General features: G+C 40.3%; 1 protein-coding gene across 2 annotated transcripts in view; it reads left to right on the forward strand.

Annotated features, from left to right (window-relative positions):
* unc5ca (unc-5 netrin receptor Ca) overlaps positions 1 to 14,931 on the forward strand; it is a 173,731-nt gene that overhangs the window by 30,846 nt on the left and 127,954 nt on the right. The gene's annotated exons all lie outside the window — the stretch shown is intronic.

Below are 14,931 nucleotides of genomic sequence, written 5' to 3' on the forward strand. Positions count from 1 at the left end.
AATAATCTGTCTGCCAATCAGAGCAAACAGTTTCCAACCAATGACAAAGTTTGTCTGGTTACTACATATTGTTGACTTAATTTTTTCCCCCTCCCTCTGGCTACGGGGTGTCGTATGGAACAACAGCCAATGGGAAAACCCTTGGCATTTTCTCACATATATTGGTTACTTACTCCCTCTTCCTCACTTCCTTTCTCCCTCTCGTCTTCCTCTCCCTGACACACACACACACACACACACACACACACACACACACACACACACACACATACTCACTGGCACTTAAAAATGGGGACAAGCACACACATGGGGATTGGAAAGTGGTTTTGGACATTTGCTCTCCTTCTAAGCACTTAAAAGGGATTTCAACAGGAGAAAATGGAGGAGAAAAGAAATGGAGAGGGAGGAAGGGAAGAGGGAGGGCGGAAGGGAAGTGTGTCTAAATAGGATAATATAAGAGTTGTTCCCTCCTCAGAGCAGTTTTAGTACCACCTTGCTCCAGAATGTTCTCTGTATAATTTGTATGAATGGTGTAATTTTGGCTTTGCTTCCTGTTTTTTAAAGTCTGTTTTTCTGCTTTAATTTGGATGATTTATTGAAATAAATGGCTTTCCCGTGCATCACGCATGCTTCCTAGCCTTTGAGTCCAGTTGGGCTTAATGATATGTGTTTTTTTTTTTTTTGTCTAACCTTTTTTTTTTTCTTTAATATGATGACATGCTTGCAGTGATGGCCACCCCTGGCTGAGCACAGAGGCGTATGTCAGTAAATGAGTTTGTCTTGAGGCTTTTTTTTTTCCCTCGGTTTCCTCTCCCGCTTACTTCACTGTGAGCCACTCCAAATATTATTGCTGTACGCTCAAGAGGAAATCAGGAAAAAAGAATCTGTGTGAGGAGTGTGTGAGGGGTGGGCAGTGTTGAGTGTGGGGTCTGAATGTTCTCAAATGTGCACACACAATTGGCCTTTTTAAGATCTGCGTGCACTTATCAATTAAGCAGGAACAAGATACTCCTGCTTCTGTTTTTCTTTTTGTATCTCATCAGAAAAAGGGAGAGCGATCAGAAGGAAACGCAGGACAAAAATGGCTTTGTTGGCTTCTTTCCACATGTCCTGCTCATTTAAACCCAAATTATGTCACGTAACCTAACAGATTTATTTCTGAATCATCTTAAGTGGTTAAAATGGCTGCTCAGTAAACAGTTAATTTGTCATTCCAAGTCTGTGAGCTTGCACACATACGCAAACAATAGCAGTTTGCCTTTGTAGTATCTCACTTCTAAACATTCACATCATCCGGCTGTACCACCCATTGTGCCACCAGCATTACAGTTTACAAGCAAGACAGAGACAGAGATGTGAAGAGGCAGGGAGAGAGGTGCCGAGAGCTAGAGGCCCGCCTGTTTTCTCCGCTTTACCAAATGATCCGTAAAGATTGTTTTAGAGGAGACGAGAACACTAAAAGATGCAAGTCCTTTCTTCCTTTTATGTCGGCAGATTCATGTGTTCTTCAAAATGAAATGCAAAGACTTTAAGTATGTTTATGTTGGAGGGATGCTGGCATCAGTGACTGCATCCTGAATACAATATGGTAAAGCCAAAGAGCGACAGTGAGTAGAAATAGTCGAGTGAATACCAGATGTCTGAACTGATGGCCAACTATACGGTGATGCTGAACAAAATGTGCCACACAGCAGGCTGACAATATTTTTCATAACTTCAAGGAAAGTGAGAAAAGAGAAAAATGTCTGTAATTTAATGTGCAAAGTAATTATGCTGTATCTCGTTTTTTTTTTTTTTTAAGTTAGTTTCTTTTTTTTTTGTTTTGCAGCTTGTCCGTCTGTGTGTATCTGTCAAGTATAAATCACTCACTCCCCTTGTTGCTGCATCTAATGAAAAATTTCTACAAGTTCATTCTTCCACTAACTGTACAGTAATGCCTGGCAGACGAACTCATGATGATTTCCAGTTGGGTTCTGGGCAGATCCAGTGGGATTTTGGGTAGTCCTAGTGTCTCAGAGTCTGTGTTTCTTTGGTTAGTCTATTAGTCTTGGAAGCAGAGCTGACAGGTCACATTATTATTGTCTTTTTTTTTTTTTTTGATGAGGGAAAAACAGCATGAAGGCTGCTGATAGCAGTAGCAGAGCTGTTGCTGAGAGAGAGAAAATCCGACTGGAGTGAATTAATTTATATACACATCGGATGCCACTCTTGTTTTTGTGAATCTTCATATCAATCATCAGTGAAATCGTGGGAGAAAATCCTTTTGATCACCATTAAACCCGTAAGTATTGTTTGATGAACTTAAATGAAATTTGAATAAGGCCAGTGGGCTGCCTTGCCGGGTTATCGGACAAACAGATGTAACAGATGTTAATAGAAATATATACGTTAATATAGAAAGGCAACGAGAGAAAGCTATTGGTACTGCTGACATGAACATCTTCTATTCTACCACGTATGCTCAAAATCACATGGAAACATTCGAGTATATTCCCAAGAAATTAACCTGTCACCATTTGAACAAGAACCGTCTGATTTTTATCATTTCTGCTCGTGCGTTTTTGACATTTTCGAAAGTACTTTCATTGGCTCCGTCATGCAAAATTTATCTGCTCCTGGGATACATTTGTCGCTTACAATAAAGGAAAGAATGGAAGCTGTGTGATGTCTGCGGGACACAAAATGATATGTTGAGTGCAGTACGTGTGTATTTTTTCACGACATTCCCATAAGTATCCAAATCGCTTCGGTGTAGACATAACTCAGTGCTGGCCGAGCTCCCCACTCTATCAGTTTTATTGACACTGACTGCATGCCTTAAATATGACACATACATTTATCACAACGGTTCCCGTCGCAGGTCCAAATGATAACCAGCGCAGCAGACCAAAACCATGGTGGGAATGCACAGAAGGGCCATAAAAGTGTGGTGGGAATTTAATATGTATCACAGTGACGAGGGAAACACACAGATGCACACACACACAAAATCCCAGCCATGGACACATATCAGAACTGACACCGAACTGCTTTTTGCATTTAGTGACCAAGAAATGCATCCATGAAACCCTGTGACATGATATCCCCCTGAAAGCACATTCATTCCCTCTATTACTACCCTTACATAAAATATGTGCGCCCTGAATACGAGCTCACTCACAAACACACATACAGAGCAGGCTTTAAAAATGTCTTCATAGTGGAAGACACAACATATGAGGGTTGTATTTTTCTGATTAAGAAAGCAAGTCAGTTTGTCATTTCGCAGCACGTCCTTGGGCTAAACAATAAATTGCAATTCAGGTACAAAAAAAGTGCAAATGTGGGTAGCAATTAACAAACTGGCATTTTTATGGTAATTACAAAGTTTTATAAGGTTGTTTAGCTTATTTGGAGAATTTTCCAGCGTTCAATTAAAACCTCACAGGGTGTTTGTCGTTTTATACTTGAATTAAAAGTATGCATGTCTCTTTATGAGCTGAGCAATTATAAGTTTTATTCACCTACTTGGAATGTGGGGGAATAAAAGTGAGTGTGCAGTTAACTAAGACAGAAGAATGAGTTTATTGTCCCCTTCTTTTCCAGCACAGTGATGATATGCAGAGGAAGGAAAAAAAAACTGTTTTGGCTTGTGAATTACTGAGCTTTGTCTCAGTAGTTTGCTATTAATGAGACCTCCAAACTCATCCCAGAATAATCAATAAAACCTCTAAGGAAGAATAGAAAATGTTACTTCCAGCTACCTGAAATAAGTTGTAATGAGCACATTGTGTTATATGTGCTTCAGAGGTTGGAGGAGTGGCTTGTGATCGGAAGGTCCCTGGTTCGATTCCCCTGCCGGACGGGCAGGAAAAACGCCCCCCCTCCATTAGCTGGCTGATGTGCCCTTGAGCAAGGCACTTAACCCCCAACTTGATGCAGCCCACTTCTCCTGTGTGTTTCACTGAATGTAATTTGCTGGGTGTTGCATGTGTGTTCAGCTAAGGATGGGTCAAATGCAGAAGACAAATTCAGTGTGTGTATATAAAAATATATATGCTGCCAGTAAAGCTGATTCTTCTTCTTCTAGTCTTCTATTCATTGTGCTGTATGCTGGGTAAGACGAGGATTAAGATTAGACTACATTACATGTCCGTGTGGATGTTTTTAAGTCAGCAAAACTAGTGTGGCGGCATAAATTGAACGTGTTGATGTGTGTTCGATGCTTGCTCGTGCCTGTTTCTACGTTCAAATGTTTCTTTCAAAACTGCTGACCCTCTGCATGCAAAGCAGCCAGAATCCACAGACGGCTGCAGTGGGAGAGCGGAAGCCTTTGATAAGGCATACATACACCGACACACCGCTTTGATCGTTCCCCAACGTCTCAATTGATATACTGTATGTATACATATATATGTTCATCAGCTCCCTCTCTCTGTAGGTGAAGTGTTTGTCTGCCCTACTGTGTGTGTGTGTGTGTGTGTGTGTGTGTGTGTCTACTAACACAGTGAGCCATTAATCAAAAACTCAACAGTCTGCCTCGTATATGGTGTTTACCTGCTGTCTGTCTATGCTGGACCTGTATCTATGGTCAGAAAATCACCAGATAGTTATATTTTGAATTCAAGAAAAACATGTCTCTTTATAAATGTTGCGCTGAGCCTCGATCAGAAACGGCTGATATTTACGACACTTGCAGCTTGCAAAATATGCGTGACAGTATAGTCACTTCCCGAGCCGTCATGCAGCTAACTGACCTCATCAGCGCCGCCTTCCGAGGGAGTTTCATGTTTTGTTTGGCCCCACTGCTCAAGATGGTGTTGTTGAGTCAGTTTGCCTGTTGCACTTTCATTCCCAACATTGTCTGATTTATAAAAGTGGATGAGCTGCCTTTTGGCAAGAATTGGTTGAGTTACTTGTCTTCCAAAAGTGTATATATATATTTTTAACAACTTTTGTCTTAGCACATAGCACATTGCCACAGGGCTGAAGCACTCGGTGGACACTGGACTGCCTGTCTAACAATGGAGACGTGACTTGCAGGTTGAATTCATGCACTTTGTTTGTTCTTATGTATAAAAAGCACTTCTCTTTTGTTCTTTTTTTTCCCTTATTAACTTTTTTTTGCCATGTAAGAAAAGAAAGACAATCCATAGCACAAATCTCTTTAATCCTAATTTTAAGTTAATTCCCAGAGTTGTAGAGTTTGGTACAAAGACCCCTGAAACAGAGAGGAAAAAAAAAAAAAAGCAGACTGATCGAGAGACTTTGTTATTGACTTTCACCTCGCTTCTAAACACTGTGCCTTTTCTCTCAAAAGCTCTCTCTTGTCAAACTGCAAATGCCATCTAGTTTGTGCAATGATGCATTCAACCATTTTGGCGCCGGACTACAAAATCTGCCTGCTGTAATTGCCTAAAACATTTTCTTTTTTTTCTCCTCTATCTCTCAGGCATTCAGTTAATGTATCTTGTATCTGATTGTGTCGCCACATAGTTTCTTTGACTTGGCAGGGTGGATGTTTGTTTTTCATGGGTGTGAAGGGTCTTGACTTAAATTTCACTGGATTGTGCCTTTTTGTGGAGCTCATTCCGCACTGGAATGAATGAGCGGAAATGCGTATTATCAACTTATGAACACAACACGCACATGCAATGAAGGCACAATGCTGAAATGTGCATGCACGCATATGAGAGGGCAATCAATCAATTAATTGATTGACTGAATGAATTAATTGGCTATTGGCTTTTTCCTGCTTCAAACCATCATTATTACATCTGCCTTTTTAATAAAGACCAAGAGAAAACAAATGAATTTAACCATTTGGGGTTTGTCTGTAAAATGATTAGCTGTGAATGTCACTCATAGCACGTTCCGTTATTAAGGTTTATGGTTTGTGGTTTGCGTTTAATGCACAGAACCGTTTTCTTTTTGCTGTTGTAGTCGAGTGAAGTATATCACCACAGATCGCTATTGTTTTATTTCCCAGGCTTTTCTGTGGCTGATAAGTATGAAAGCCAGTGGCATTCCTGACATAATTCACAGTGGAAAAAGCACTGTTTTCGCCTCCGTCCACATATTTGTTTTGCCTTTAACTTTCAAACTCTGCTTGTGTCTTGCTCTTTGTCTGCTTTCTCCATCTGTGACTTGTTTACAATTGACTTTATTTCTTTAACTCATGCTGTGATCTCAAAGCAAATGAGGTCACAATATGATGTGTAAAAAGGTTGTTCTGTCACTCTGGCTAGCAGCCAACATGCGCTGCCATTTTTTTTTCCTTCTGCTTAGGATCACCACAGTCTATTTGTAGCATCCGACATTTATGCATGACTATGGTTTGTATGCAGTATGCCAAAATTATAAATTACTTCGTGGCAGTGCTCAGAGAATGCATAAGTACAGAGCTCATTTCTTAGGGCTCCATGTTTACTCTTTTTATACATCTTGACACACACACGTACACACGGTCACCGCTGCAGACTGAAGATCGCAAAAGCAGCTGGCCAAACTGATAGGGCAATTCATCAGACAGACCCACATAAATGCAGAAAAACACCAAAGGAGAGTTTAAAAGGGGGGAGGGGGTGAGATAGAAACAGGTTGACAGATCGACATAGAGACAAACTGCGCTGGAAGACTGTCGGATAAACTAAAACTACTGTAAAAGTGAGTGATGATGAGGCGGCTCTGTAGAGCTCCCTCCTCGACAAACTTTCCCCTCCAGCACTTCTTTCTGCACCGACATTAAAGTAGGAGACATGCAAGCTTTGTTTGATGCTGTGTCTTGATATTCACATCTTTTCCTATTTCCTTGGGATTTTAAATCTGTATTTGTTTCCTTTTCATTCTCCATTAAACACCTGAATACAGATATCTTTGTTAAAGGTGATTTAACTCTAACTACACTCGAGTCCCCTGACGCTGTAGCCGTGTGTGGCGGATTTACTCCTGATAGTAGACAGAAGGGCTAATTCTGGTCTAATGAGGATTTTGACTGGTCTTGACCCCAATTATGGTGCCTTGTTCGATTTGAGAGGACCCCAGTGAGGATTCTGCCTCAGAGTTTTTCTAGGTAGAATCCATTGATCTTGAAAATTTCTCCGTGACTCAAACCTTGATTAGTTTAAAGTTTAATAGACTAATCTTTGCAGTGTGCACACACCCTAATTGGCTGGTTTGAATTCCACAGAGTGCATCATATCAGACAGCCACTGCTGACATGGTTGCTGAATCATGTGAAGTTAAGGGCCAGGATGTATTTGTTCCCTTTTGCTCAACTAATATAAACAGTAATTATTTCTGAGTCATTTGGTCATGACTACCATTTCAAACCTTCCCAAAACTTTGTTCTATCCTCTTTTCTTTCGTTCATTCTTGCTTTATTTTCCCCCTCCCTCAGACCTCACTGGTTGCACTCAGCAGTGAGTTGAATTCAGATGAACTGTGTCTACCACACTGCTGAATCATTTGAAATGGTCGGAAACAGTATGGAAATTATCTTGTAGCTCAGAAATTCGTCTGTCCAGACTGAGCTCCCCGGGGAATGAGTTGAGTCCTTGATTGAGCACAGAGTAGACCTCCACAGTGTGGAAAATTTGCACATCCTCCTCTGTCAGCCGTTCTAAATTAAATTTTTGTCCAGAATTTTCATTTTAATGCACACTCATCCCCATGTGACTGAACATTCAGCTTCAGTTGTTACCACATTCACCAGCTCTAAGGGACTGAACCACGTATAGTAAATGCTGCAAGTCTTTTGTTTTTCTTTCATACAGTGTCACTCATTTCTCATGAATTGCATTGGTGTTGGTAGAGTTAAAATTTCTCATGATTATCCATCTAATGGTGTTTAACAGTTGTCTTCGTAACCGAATGCTATTGATGCTGAAACAACTAATCAAATAACTCATCAGTCGATTTACTGAGATTTTACGTACAACTGGTGATAAATTATTAATCATTTCAGTTTATTTATTTTTAAGCAAAAATGGCAAAACCTCCCAAGTCACAGTTTCTCCACTGTGAGGACTTGCTTTCTTGTTTGGTCAGTATCCTTGAGTTTTTTGACTGCTGGTCAGACAAAACTGGCAACGTGAAGATGTCACCTCAGTGAAATAGTTACATGGTTGTCTGACATTTTATAGACACAATGATTTGTCAGTCAGTCAAGTCAGGGAAATTAAGCTTGAACTTGAATGCAGCCTATGTAGCTGATGCTAAAATCCTTTTATTTAGATACTGGATTTCACTCTCCACTAATTATTATGAAGACATCAACACTGCCACTTGCAATCTAGCTCTTATTTGTTTTGCAAATCATACTGAACTCTGATAATAATTATATTACATACACAGATTTAAATTACTTCTTGTGGTGGTTACTTGACAGAATAATTTTAAAAATATGCAAAGTTATGCCTGGCCTGACCATACATGCTAACCACAGATGTAACACCAAAATAAAATATCTTGGCTGTCCATGCTCCTTCCTTTACTCCTCGGGTTTGTTCTTCAGTCTCAGTGTTTGATACTACACGGCTGAGGCACTTGTACAACTACGGGAGGGGAAGGAGAAATAGAAACTAAATGAGACACGCTGAATGTGAACACACTCATGGGAATACAGATACAGACTGAGCGATACAGCAGGAGACAGTGTACAGCAGAACAAACGAACCAGAGAGTGAATAATAGAACAAGAGAACAAGAAAAAGAAAGAGAGGAGTGCTGTATTCAGTTTGTTTAAAAAAAAAATAAAATAAATAAAATACAGAATTTTACCATACCACCTGAAAGTGCAACAGATCTGCTCTTATCCCGGGTTTTACAGCAGATCAGATGTTTTGTTTTTTTTTATTTTAAAGCTTGAATCCAGCAATAGAGTAATTCTTCCTTCATCTGTTACTGAGATTTACATCACCCCTAAGATGCTCGTCAACAGTGGCTGTCTGCTCCTTCCTACAGATTGATTTATTAGCGGTAGCTGCTAGTCTATGTGCTGCCCCTGTTTCGGTTGTTTGAACTGCAAATCTGTACAATGAAAAGGGATTGTCGGTTAAAAAAAAAACACACAGAATTGTCGTTTTGCACTTTTAAAGTGTTTTAAAATCTGCCGTTTTGAAGAGTTTGATGGTTTAAAACTAGTTTCTTCTTCCTAACTTTCCTTGTCCCAATCCTTACTTTCCTGTCAAACCCAATTGTCTTAAATGTTTGCTTTGATTCTGTTCAGTTTCTCAAAAAGCAACCTCTTTTTTTTTTAACTGCAAAATAATTTATTACCAAAATGGTATAACGTGAGTCGTCGTTTTTCATTTTTCCTCACACCGTCTTGAGCAATGATGGTGACATTCACTGTTGGCCAGGAAATAACTGGTGCACTGATTTGAAGGCTATAATAAAACAAAAGTCTTCAAAATAATGACCTTTGGTTTTATTAATGTATTGATTGTTGATTAAAAATTGATTTATGGATTACTTGAAAACTGCTAAATTGCTCTTCCGTATTCCCATCTTTCACGTTTTTGTCTCCTCCTTTCTTCTCCTCCTCCTTCTTCAAACTCCTTCCCTCCTGACAGCAAAGAAATGATTCTCACTAAATTACTGTCTCAATATTTTTTTATTTATTTTTTTTTGTCTAGTGGTTTGAGGCTTCCTCAAATTCTCCCAGAGACAAACATCAAAGATCTTCCAAACCACTTTACAATTAGACCAGAGAAGAGAAGCTTAAAATGGAAGATCTAAGATTTCACTTTGAAGACTGAGCGTTCAATGAAAAATATAGGCAGAGATGCTCAAAGTTGTTTAGAGAGTCTGATAGTTGTGTCATTTTTCTTTTGAGGAAGAAAGAAGGTAATTATATATTATGCCTGATTACCTGAATATTTAATTTGGCTGGGAATTGGGACAGCCTGATTGGTCTGTTTTTCACCCTCTGTTGAGGTACGAGCTTTATATCTGGGTGTTCTAGTTTCAGACTTTGAAAGAGATTCGGGTAGGAAGGCAGGAAGACGGGTCAAGGTAGTGTCCAAAACAGACACATCAATAACTTCATGCAAAACAAAACAGAGGACAGTTTTCAGACCTGTACATGGTAAAACAAAATTATAGGCAATATATGCATGTTTCTAATGTATTCACACAGTATAAACAGTTAAACAAGATATTTTACTGAACAGACAACAGAGACTGTGAGGGACAGAGGTCAGTGCAACGTTTTATTTTCAGTTTATGTCACTGCTGGCGGCTAAACAATGATTAGTCCTCAGCAGAGAGTAAGGCTGTTTTCTCCTCTTTCTTTAATATCCTGCTGGGAGACAAAAAGAGAGAGACAGAGATGGTCCCCGTGAAAATACTAATAAATGGACATGAAGAAGAGAGATGTGGATGGCCTTGCAGAAAAACAAATCCTGCCCGATTGACAAGAAAAAGGCAGGCAGACAGATAATCACACATAATCATACTCAAACAAGATTTTTAGTTTTTGGTTTTTTGGGGGGTGGAGGGGTGACATCTGTTCATGTCTGTCTGCTGCATATCAGTACTTAATGGCAGATGAAAATGTTGAACATGTTGGTACCAGCAACAAACTGAAATCTGAAATGCAGAGATGTGTAGAACAGAGAGGGGTAATTCACATGAGAGGAGAAGGAAGGAAAGAAAAGGTACAGATGCTGGGATACAATTCCAGGCAAGAGGTTACAGAGTGGACACACTTGTACAATGCAATCTGTAAGAACAACCCCATAAATTAAGGCCTCGGCAATGCCCATAGAAAGATCCAGTGCCTCTTTGGCACACGGTCAGCAAAAACTGAGCAGTTTAAGCTTCACGAGGCTTTTCCTCAGCTGTTGTACTGAATTGCATGAGACTGTACAGGTCAGAGGTGGTACCAGTGTACGTATCATGGAAGGTTTTAGTGTTCTGGACCAGCTGGAGAAAATCTGGTCTGTGTGATTTGATGACCTGGGAATGGGACTCAACAATCAACTGCCTTTCGTCTTTATCACAATTCGAATTGTGCTTGTGTTCACACAGAAAGCACAGCGAACTTTCAACTCGCTTTACTTGCGTTCCTTTGATCATGGGATCATTTGTGCTACCTGACTGTATATTAGCGGTAAGCTAGTGAGCAGCAGCAGAGTTTGAGGGTTTTGCTTGTGTGTCAGCTCTGAACGCTCACCGGATCTCCCCATATCACTCAGCAGGGACGCTATGCAAAACCTCGTGGCTCGCTCAACGATAAAGTTGTGCGTCTGTGTGAGAGTTTACCAGCAGTTGTGTAGTGATCCTTTTGCAGCTCCCACACCTGATGTGCTTCAAGCTTTATTTTTCCTGTCAGCACTACTGATATTTACGAGTATACGCTAACAACCTGACAACTTGACATTTTCTCTCCTACTTCTTCACCTTTCGTCAACCCCGCTGCAGCTTGTGTAACTCTTATCTTATGTGAATGCACAATAAAAATCATTAGGCGCATTGCCTTATTAATTACAGCTGTTCTTGTCCATTCATCACAGGCAAAGCTGTTACTACCCCAGCAGATAAACTGCAGAGCTAAGCAGTGTCATGGGCATGCTGGTGCCTGCTCAAACTTAATGATAGCTGCCTTGTTGATTGCTCTGAAGCCAATTATGGCACTAGGTAATTGGGGTTGATTGCTTTGAGGCCAATTATGTCCGCTTGCACACCCGGTGCCTTTATTTTTCTGGGGTGGCACATGAGGTTTCATTATTTTGTGCGGTCGAATACAGTGTGGTCTTAAATGATAACATCAAGCTCCTGTAAGACATTTTACTTCCAATTTGGGTATTTTTTTTTTTTTTGTAACTGTGACCTTTTTACTTGAACTGAAAGCTTTTTTGGTTTTCCTTGTATGCTGACTTGTGTTGCAGTAACTCACTGAAAGCCCAATTATAGTGCTCTGGTTTCAGCTATCACAGTGGTCGTATGAATGTGCTCATTATCTTGTGTGGTCATACAGTAGGTGTCATTACCATCCATTCTAGCTGAGCAGGGGGAAAGACAGTGGCTTGCAGACTTGGGGCTGGGTGGCTGAACACTGAGGTTCTATTCACAGCTTGCATTGAAATGAGTTGTAGCTGAACAGAGCATTTCTGAACCTCAGACTTGCTGACTCTCTCTTACATTTGGGCCCACTGCCTTAGAATTGGGCCTGAACTGGGTTTGAAGTCAGTGTGTGTTTGTTTTACAGAAACGCTATGTTATGTTTGTTTTTCTTTTTTTTAAATAAACAAACAGTCTCTTTGCCAAAGCTAGTGCTGTTTTTTTTTTTTTTTTTTTTTTTTTTGAACCTGATGAAAGAACACAGCCTTCAGTATTTCCAGTTTCATTGGCGCTATGTTGTGGTGAAATGCTGGTTTGTGTGATTGCACAACAGCTGCTGTGAGTTGGACTGAAGGACTTTGTGGATTTATTTTAGGGAATACAGTGGAGGCTCTACGATTGCTGCGAGGTTGGGTTAGTATCATTTCAAGCCACTAAGCTTAATATCAGCTTTGAAAACAGCTTTTCATATAAAATTTCCCATTGCTCATTTCCGTGGTCAGTTTGTTTGGCTCTTTAGCAGTTTTCCCTTGTGCAATGACAAAAAGTATTTTTAATAAGAGTGAGACACACTTGATAATAACATGTCTCTGTGTAACACCCACAACATTTTATATCACCTTTTTTTTTTTTTTGCCCACATCCTCAGTCCAACATTGTTGATTTCATTAGTGTGATAATAAAACAGGTGGTCACACAGTCATTATACTTATGTGGTCATACAGAAAGTGCAGTAAGTGCATGCGGTTACCCTCTAAAGCAGTGCAGGGGCTTTCTCTCAGGTGTTTTATATCTTCAGTGGTCGCAGACGAAACAACTATCTACCAAAGAGGCTTGTGAGCTCGTACTTAAAAAGAAAACGAAGCCAATCGTTGTTTTAGCCAAGAAGCCGAAAATATGGAAGATAGACTGTAATTCCTAGTTTAGAATTATTAATGCTGAAAATCACTGAAGATTTGAAATTTTGATGGTTGGGAAGATGAAGGGAATAGAAGAAGAGTTCAGTGAATAGTTGGAGAATAAAAACCCCACCTGGTTAAGCTGGTTCTTCATCAGAAAGATGCTCAGAAGTGAGGAAACGTTCCTGAAAGGTCTTTGAGCCTGAAAGTCTTTTGAACATAGTTAATGCCTTGATGTGCTCACAAAAACATGATGATATATTGGCGAAACACACAAGTCGGCAAGCGTTTGTTTTCAGGTAATTTAAAGAGGAAGAAACAAACACTTTTTTTTAGGACGCTTGCATCCAATCAGAAACTTTTCTACTAAGTATTTTTTTTTTTTGTACATAATATAGTGCTAGAAACCTAAAAGCTTAGGCTAAGTAAACATATAAGTTTATTGGCTCAGTGGCTGGAAAGAGAGGAAGGCTGAGACTGTCGGAGATGAAGCAAACATCAGAGAAAGAGATTTGTGCAGAGGTGGAAAAAGAAGATTTTAGAGGGAGTGAGGAGCAAGAGAGATGAGAAAGAAAGACACAAATAGCACTGCTAAAAGTCTCTGGAAGATGTCCCCCACAGGACTGAGGCTGATGTAATATTTAGAGGTACAAGGGGCAGCGGTGTCACCTCCGCTAGCTTTTAGACCTCTCTGAATAGCAGTCAAACACTACCAACTCCCTTGGTGCAAAATGGTGACACACAAGTGAAATGACATGAGGCAAAAGCAAAGCGTAGGTTATAGGCTCTTTGACTCCACGGCGGCACATTCACCTGTTCAGCCACGTCTGTTTCTCTCAACAGTATTTCGACTTCCACAGCTTACACTAAATCGCCGCAAAATAGCCTGTTCAACACAACAAAAAGCTGGTTTTGAGTGAGTTCTGTGTGCCTCTGAATAGTGCTGATAATTTCGTTTAAAAGCTCCCCATGCCAGATTATGTAAATTCATACAATGCTTAGTCCATTATGTGCGTGTGTGAACCCGTATCCATTCAACACCACTGTATAGTCTCAGTCAGTCGTGCTGATGCTTGGGCTCAGTGCCAGTTGTTGCAGCTCTGGCTGTTCATGACACAGAAAACCCATTTGAAATACATCACTGAGGATATTATGGATTAGACATTTTTTCTTTATAGCTTTTGCCATTTTTAACTTTGAGCGACTGTGTCTGTAAGCCCTAACAGCATATTCAGCTCACAGTTGTGTCAGGTGTCAGGTCTGTTTCATTGTTCAGGAGAGAAGGAAGCCAACACTGTGTGAAGGTCGACTCCAGACTAACAGTCGAACAAAGATTCCCCCACCTTTTGACTCAGGAGAAAAACATCTGCTGTTGAGATGGTTATGTAAAGTATGTGTTTCAGTTTCTGCTGCGAAAGTCGACAGGTAAATCACAGAAATCTCTTTATCTAGCTTAGTGCCTGCTCACAGAATTCACAATTCAAACATCTGCCGGCAAAAGCTGTGGGATGACTTGAAACTCTGACATTTTCATCTTCCTATAAATTGCTTCAAACCGTTAAGTTCACTGCTGTTAAAACTCCAAAAGGTAAATCAGTGCTTACTGTGTGACTTGACTTTGCTGAAGTTCGGTTTACACTCCTGTGCAATGAGACAGTTTGAAATATTGATATGGCAGTTAAAACAGAACTTGACAGATACTCTCAAAGACACACACACACACACACACACACACACACACACACACACACACACACACACATACACACACATATTCCAAGACAGATTACATGAACTTTCAAGCCCCTGGCCCGTGGGACCTTTCAGCACCTTCCTCTAATGTCTAGAAAGTTCAATGTGTGTGTGTGTGTGTGTGTGTGTGTGTGTGTGTGTGTCCTGAGCGTGACAACAGGCCCTTTCATAAAGGTCTTGGCCCTTCATCTACCTTGGAGCTTAGACTGCATGCTGGCTGCCCCTGGAAAGACCT

The sequence above is a fragment of the Scatophagus argus genome, chromosome 4 (assembly GCF_020382885.2).
Source record: "Scatophagus argus isolate fScaArg1 chromosome 4, fScaArg1.pri, whole genome shotgun sequence".
Classification (NCBI taxonomy): Eukaryota; Metazoa; Chordata; class Actinopteri; family Scatophagidae; genus Scatophagus; species Scatophagus argus.